Source organism: Tursiops truncatus, chromosome 10 (genome assembly GCF_011762595.2).
Source record: "Tursiops truncatus isolate mTurTru1 chromosome 10, mTurTru1.mat.Y, whole genome shotgun sequence".
NCBI lineage: Eukaryota > Metazoa > Chordata > Mammalia > Artiodactyla > Delphinidae > Tursiops > Tursiops truncatus.
The window spans coordinates 36387714-36394766 of NC_047043.1; positions in this window are offsets into that span (position 1 = coordinate 36387714).

Below are 7053 nucleotides of genomic sequence, written 5' to 3' on the forward strand. Positions count from 1 at the left end.
GCCACCAGGGAAGCCCCGAAATACAGTTACTTTTAAATTGTGATTTGTTTACTTTTAATGTAAAGCGTTAAATAATGAGAGAATGCATTTAAAACGTAGGAAAATTAATGATAAATTTACTTTTATATATATATATGTATATATACATATACATATATATATATATGAGTAAATCCAGTGAATAATGCTGGAACAACCAGATAAATATATCAGGGAAAGATGACTCTTGATTCCTACCTTACACCATATGTAAAATTAAATCAAAATGGATCAGACCTAAACAAAGAGCAAAAACAGAAAAGAAGAAAAAAAAGCTTATAAAAGAAAACATAGGTGACTATAGTTAGCAATAACGTATTGTATATTTGAAAGTTATAACCATGTGAGGTGCTGGATATTAACTTACTGTGGTAATCATTTTCCAATATATACATATATCAAATTATTATGTTGTACACCTTGAACATACAATGTTATATCAATTATATCTCAATAAAACAGGAGAAAACAGAAGTTTAAAAAAAGAAAACATAGAAAAATATCTTTGCAGACTTGGAGTAGACAAAGATATTTTTTACAAAGGACCCAGAGAGCATTAATCAGAAGAAAAAAATTGAGAAAAATAGACTTCACAAAATAAAAAGGCTTCTGTTCATCAAAAGACACCATTAAGAAATTGAATAGCAATCCACAGACTGAAAGAAAAACATTCACAGTACAAATATTTGACAAATGACTTATTTCCAAAAAAATATATAATACCCAACAACAAAAAGAGAAACAGAAGTTTCCAATTCCTGTCAAAATAGAGAAAACACATTCCATCCCATTTCTTCCACTGAATGCAATTTATAACCTAGGCAGAATGCATGCAACACCTATCTGAAGATTATGAAAAGTAAATGGTAGCAGAATTCTTTTTTTAAATAAATTTATTTATTTTATTTATTTATTCTTGGCTGCGTTGGGTCTTTGTTGCTGCGCGCAGGCTTTCTCTAGTTGTGGTGAGTGGGGTCTACTCTTTGTTGCAGTGCACGGGCTTCTCATTGCGGTGGCTTCTCTTGTTGCTGAGCACGGGCTCTAGGCGTGCAGGCTTCAGTAGCTGTGGCATGTGGGCTCAGTAGTTGTGGTTCTCGGGCTCTAGAGCGCAGGCTCAGTAGTTGTGGCACAACAGGCCCAGCTGCTCCGCGGCATGTGGGATCTTCCCAGACCAGGGCTCGAACCCATGTCCCCTACATTGGCAGGTGGATTCTTAACCACTGTGCCACCAGGGAAGCCCAGCAGAATTCTTGAGGAAGGAAAAACAGAAGTCAAAGAACCACCAAGTCAGGGTGAGTTTCCCAGTTGTTCCCCCTCTGGTATCTCCTGGCCAAGACTGAAAGGCAGCCTGAAACCTGGAATGTGCAAGGGGTGCAGATGGAAAGGGCTCCAAGAAACCATCTATTTCTTATCCCAGAAGCAAGAAATAAGTCCCTATAGATCAGAGAAACTGGAGGAAATCGCATGGTTTTTGCTTTGTTTCTTTGATTCACTTAAGGTTCCTCCATGTCTTTTCATAGCTTGATAGCTTATTTCTTTATTTATTTTTGGCTGCGTTGGGTCTTTGCTGCACATAGGCCTTCTCTAGTTGTGGCGAGCGGGGGGCTACTCTTCATTGTGGTGCATGGGCTTCTTATTGCAGTGGCTTCTCTTGTTGCGGAGCATGGGCTCTAGGTGCGCGGACTTCAGTAGTTGTGGCTCATGGGCTCTAGAATGCAGGCTCAGTAGTTGTGGCGCATGGGCTTAGTTGCTCCACAGCATGTGGGATCTTCCTGGACCAGGGATCAAACCTGTGTCCCCTGCATTGGCAGACAGATTCCTAACCACTGCGCCACCAGGGAAGTCCCAGCTTATTTCTTTTTAACACTGAATAATATTCCATTGTCTGGATGTATCCCAGTTTATTTATCCATTCACATACTGAAGGACATCTTGGTTACTTCCAAATTTTGGACATTACAAATAAAGTTTCTATAAACATTCATATGCAGGTTTTTCTGTGGACATAATTTTTCAATACATTTGGGTAAATACCAAGGGGCACAATTACTGGATCATATGTTAAAAGTATGTTTAGTTTTATAAGAAACTGCCAAACTGTCTTCCAAAGTGGCTGTATCATTTTGCATTCCCACCAGCAATGTATGAGAGTTCCCACTTTTCCACATCCACATCAGCACTTAGGGTTGTCAATATTCCAAATTTTGGCCACTCTAGTATGCATGTAGTGGTATCTTGTTCTAATTTGTATTTCCCTGATGACCTATGATGTGGAACATCTTTTCATATACTTATTTATTATGTGTGTATCTTTGGTGAGGTTTGTTAAGGTCTTTGTCCCATTTTTTAATTAGGTTGTTTGTTATCTTATTATTTTTTTTTTTTTTGGCTGCGTCGGGTCTTAGTTGTGGCACACGGGGACTTTCATTGTGATGCGAGGGCTCCAGAGCGCATGGGCTCTGTAGTTGCGGCACTCGGGCTCTCTAGTTGTGGCACGCTGGCTTAGTTGCCCCACAGCATGTGGGATCTTAGTTCCCTGACCAGGGATCGAACCGGCATCCCTTGCATTGCAAGATGGATTCTTAACCACTGGACCACCAGGGAAGTCCCTTGTTATCTTATTATTAAGTTCTAAGAGTTTTAAGAGTGAATGCCCAGTTGTTCTGGTATTATTTTTTTTTCTCTCTCTAGTACCATTTTTTAAAAGACTATCTTTGCTCCATTGTACTGCCATTTTTCCTTTGTCAAAGATCAGTTGGCTATATATATATGCAGGTCTATTTCTGGGTTCTATATTTTGCCCATTAATCTATTTGTCTATTCTTTTGCTATATCTTGATCACTATGGCCTTATAGTAAGTCTTGAAGTTGAGTAATGTCAGTCCTCCAACTTTGTTCTTCTTCAGTAATGTGTTGGCTATTCTGGATCTTTTGCCTATCCACAGAGAATTTATTTTTTTTTATATTATTGCAAATATATTTTTGTTTTTTTATAGGGGTAAAATATACATAAAATTTTCCATTTTCATCATTTTAAGTGTACAATTCAATGGTATTAAGTGCATTCACATTGTTGTGCATTCAACTACATTTTTTTCCCATATACATGTATCTATTCTTTTTCAAATTCTTTTCTCATTTATGTTTTTACAGAATATCAAGCAGAGTTCCTTGTGCTATACAGTAGGTCCTTGTTGGTTATTTTAAATACAGAAGTGTGTACATGCCAATCCCAAAATCCCACTCTATCGCTCCCCCCAACCCTTCCCCCCAGTAACCATACATTCATTCTCTAAGTCTGTGAGTCTGTTTTTCTGTTTTGTAAATAAGTTCATTTGTATCATTTTTTTTAGATTCCACATATAAGTGATATCATATTATATTTTTCTTTCTCTGTCTGACTTACTTCACTTAGTTTGATAATCTCCAGGCCCACCCATGTTGCTGCAAATAGCACTATTTCATTCTTTTTAATGGCTGAGTAAAATTCTATTATATATATGTACCACATCTTCTTTTTCCATTCATCTGTCGATGGACATTTAGGATGTTTCCCTGTCTTGACTATTGTAAACAGCACTGCAATGAACACTGGGTTGGATGTATCTTTTTTTTTTTTTTTTTTTAGGCTCTATATGCGGAGGCTTAGCGGCCATGGCTCATGGGCCCAGCCGCTCCACGACATGTGGGATCTTCGCGGACCAGGGCACGAACCCATGTCCCCTGCATCAGCAGGCGGACTCTCAACCACTGAGCCACCAGGGAAGCCCCGGATGTATCTTTTTGAACCATGTTTTTCTACAGATATATGCCCAGGAGTGGGATTGCTGGATCATATGGTAGCTCTATTTTTAGTTTTTTAAGGTACCTCCATACTGTTCTCCATAGTGGCTGTACCAATTTACATTCCCACCAACAGTGCAGGAGGGTTCCCCTTTCTCCACACCCTCTCCAGCATTTATTATTTGTAGATTTTTTTTCATGGCCATTCTGACTGGTGTGGGGTGATATCTCATTGTAGTTTTGATTTGCATTTCTCTAATAATTAGTGATGTTGAGCATCTTTCATGTGCTTCTTGGCCATCTGTATGTCTTCTTTGGAGAAATGTCTACGTAGGTGTTCTGCCCATTTTTTGATTGGGTTGTTTGGTTTTTTGATATTGAGCTGCATGAGCTGTTTGCAAATTTTGGAGACTAATCCCTTGTCAGTCGCATCATTTGCAAATATCTTCTCCCATTCTCTGGGTTGTCTTTTTGTTTTGTCAATGGTTTCTTTTGCTGTGCAAAAGCTTTTGCATTTACTTAGGTCCCATTTGTTTATTTTTGTTTTTATTTCCGTTACTCTAGGAGACGGCTCAAAAAAGATATTTATGTCATATTTATGTCATTAAGATATTTATGTCATATTTATGTCATTATGGCACTTATGTTGCTATTTATGTCAAAGAGTGTTCTGCCTATGTTTTCCTCTAAGAGTTTCATAGTATCTGGTCTTACATTTAGGTCTTTAATCCATTTTGAGTTTATTTTTGTGTATGGTGTTGAAGAATGTTCTAATTTAACTTTTTTACATGTAGCTGACCAGTTTTCCCAGCACCATTTATTGAAGATACTGTCTTTCCTCCATTGTATAGTCTTGCCTCCTTTGTCGTACATTAATTAACCATAGGTGGGTGGGTTTATTTCTGGGCTTTCTATCCTGTTCCACTGATCTATATTTCTGTTTTTGTGCCAGTACCATACTGTTTTGATGACTGTAGCTTTGTAGTACAGTAAGTCCCCTACATATGAACGAGTTCTGTTCTGAGAGCATGTTCGTAAGTCCAGTTTGTTCTAAGTCCAACAAAGTTAGCCTAGGTACCCAACTAACACAATCAGCTATATACCACTGCTTTTACACTTGCTTCTGGACATCCTGGGCTTGAAATAAAGATACTGTACTACTGTACTCTATACAGTACTGTACAACCACTTGTAGAGGATGCACACGTGTGACAATGTATGCCAGACACATGAACTAACTTACGTGATTGGACATGCGAACACACGTTTATATCTTTGAAAGTTCACAACTTGAAGGTTCATGTGTAGCAGACTTACTGTACAGTCTGAAGTCAGGGAGCCTAATTCCTCCAGCTCCGTTTTTCTTTCTCAAGATTGCTTTGGCAAAAGACCCCGATTGCTTCGGGGTCTTTTTTTTTTTTTTTTTTGCGGTACGCGGGCCTCTCACTGTTGTGGCCTCTCCTGTTGCAGAGCACAGGCTCCGGACACACAGGCTCAGCGGCCATGGCTCACGGGCCCAGCTGCTCCGCGGCATGTGGGATCCTCCCGGACCGGGGCACGAACCCGTGTCCCCTGCATCGGCAGGCGGACTCTCAACCACTGCGCCACCAGGGAAGCCCGCTTCGGGGTCTTTTGTGTCTCCAAACAAATTTTAAGATTTTTTGCTCTGGTTCTGTGAAAAATGCCATTGGTAATTTGATAGGGGTTGCATTGAATCTGTAGATTGCCTGGGGTGGTAGAGTCATTTTGACAATATTGATTCTTTCATCCAAGAACATGGTATATTTTTCCATCTGTTTGTGTCATCTTTGATTTCTTTCATAAGCATCTTATAGTTTTCAGGGTACAGGTCTTTTGTCTCCCTAGGTAGGTTTATTCCTAGGTATTTTATTCTTTTTGATGCAGTGGTAAATGGGATTGTTTCCTTAATTTCTCTTTCTTATCTTTCATTGTTAGTGTATAGAAGTGTAAGAGATTTCTGTGTATCAATTTTGTATCCTGCAACTTTACCGAGTTCATTGATGAGCTCTAGTAGTTTTCTGGTAGTATCTTTAGGATTTTCTATGTATAGTATCATGTCATCTGCAAACAGTGACAGTTTTACTTCTTCTTTCCCTATTTGGATCCCTTTTATTTCTTTTTCTTCTGATTGCCATGGCTAGGACTTGCAAAACTACGTTGAATAGAAGTGGCAAGAGTGGGCATCCTTGTCTTGTTCCTCATCTTTTAGGAAATGCTTTCAGCTTTTCACCATTGAGTATAATGTTAGCTGTAGGTTTGTCATATATGGCCTTTATTATGTTGAGGTACATTCCCTCTATTCCCGCTTTCCACATAAACTTTAGAATCAATTTGTCAATACCCACAAAATAACTTGCTGGATTTTGATTGGGATTGCACTGAATCTATAGATCAAGTTGGGAAGAACTGACATCTTGACAATACTGAGAATTCCCTATCCATGAACATGGAATATCTCTCCATTTTATTTCTTTGATTTAATTCACCAGAGTTTTACAGTTTTCCTCATATAGACCTTGTATATATATTTTTTTTGTTTAGGTTTTTTTTTTGTTTTTTTTTGGGGGGGGGGCTGCACTGTGTGGCATGCAGGATCTTAGTTCCCCAACCAGGGATCAAACCCATGCCCCCTGCAATGGAAGCGCAGAGTCTTACCCACTGGACCACCAGGGAAGTCCCTTGTATGTATTTTGTTAGATTTACACCCAGGTGTTTCATTTTGGGGAATGCTAACATGAATAGTATTGCATTTTTTATTTCAAATTCCATTTGTTCATTTTTGGTATATACGAAAGTGATTGACTTTTGTATATTATCTTGTATCCTCCAAGACAAAGGGTTTTTTTTAACAGATATTATACAATAACAACAATAAAAACAAATAGCCCAATTTAAAAATGGGCAAAAGAGTTGAATAGACATTTCTCCAAAGAAGTATAGAAATGGCCAACAACCATATGAAGATATGCTCAACATCACAAATCATTATAGAAACGCAAATCCAAAGTACAATGAGTTACCACCTCACATTCATTAGGACGACCACTATCAAAAAAACAAAAATAAAAAATAACAAGTGTTGAGAGGATGTGGAGAAATTGGAATACTGGTGCACTGTTGGGGGGAATGTCAAACGGTGCGGCCACTATGGAAAACAGTACAGAGTTTCCTCAAAAAAATAAAAATAGAATTACCATATGATTCAGCAAC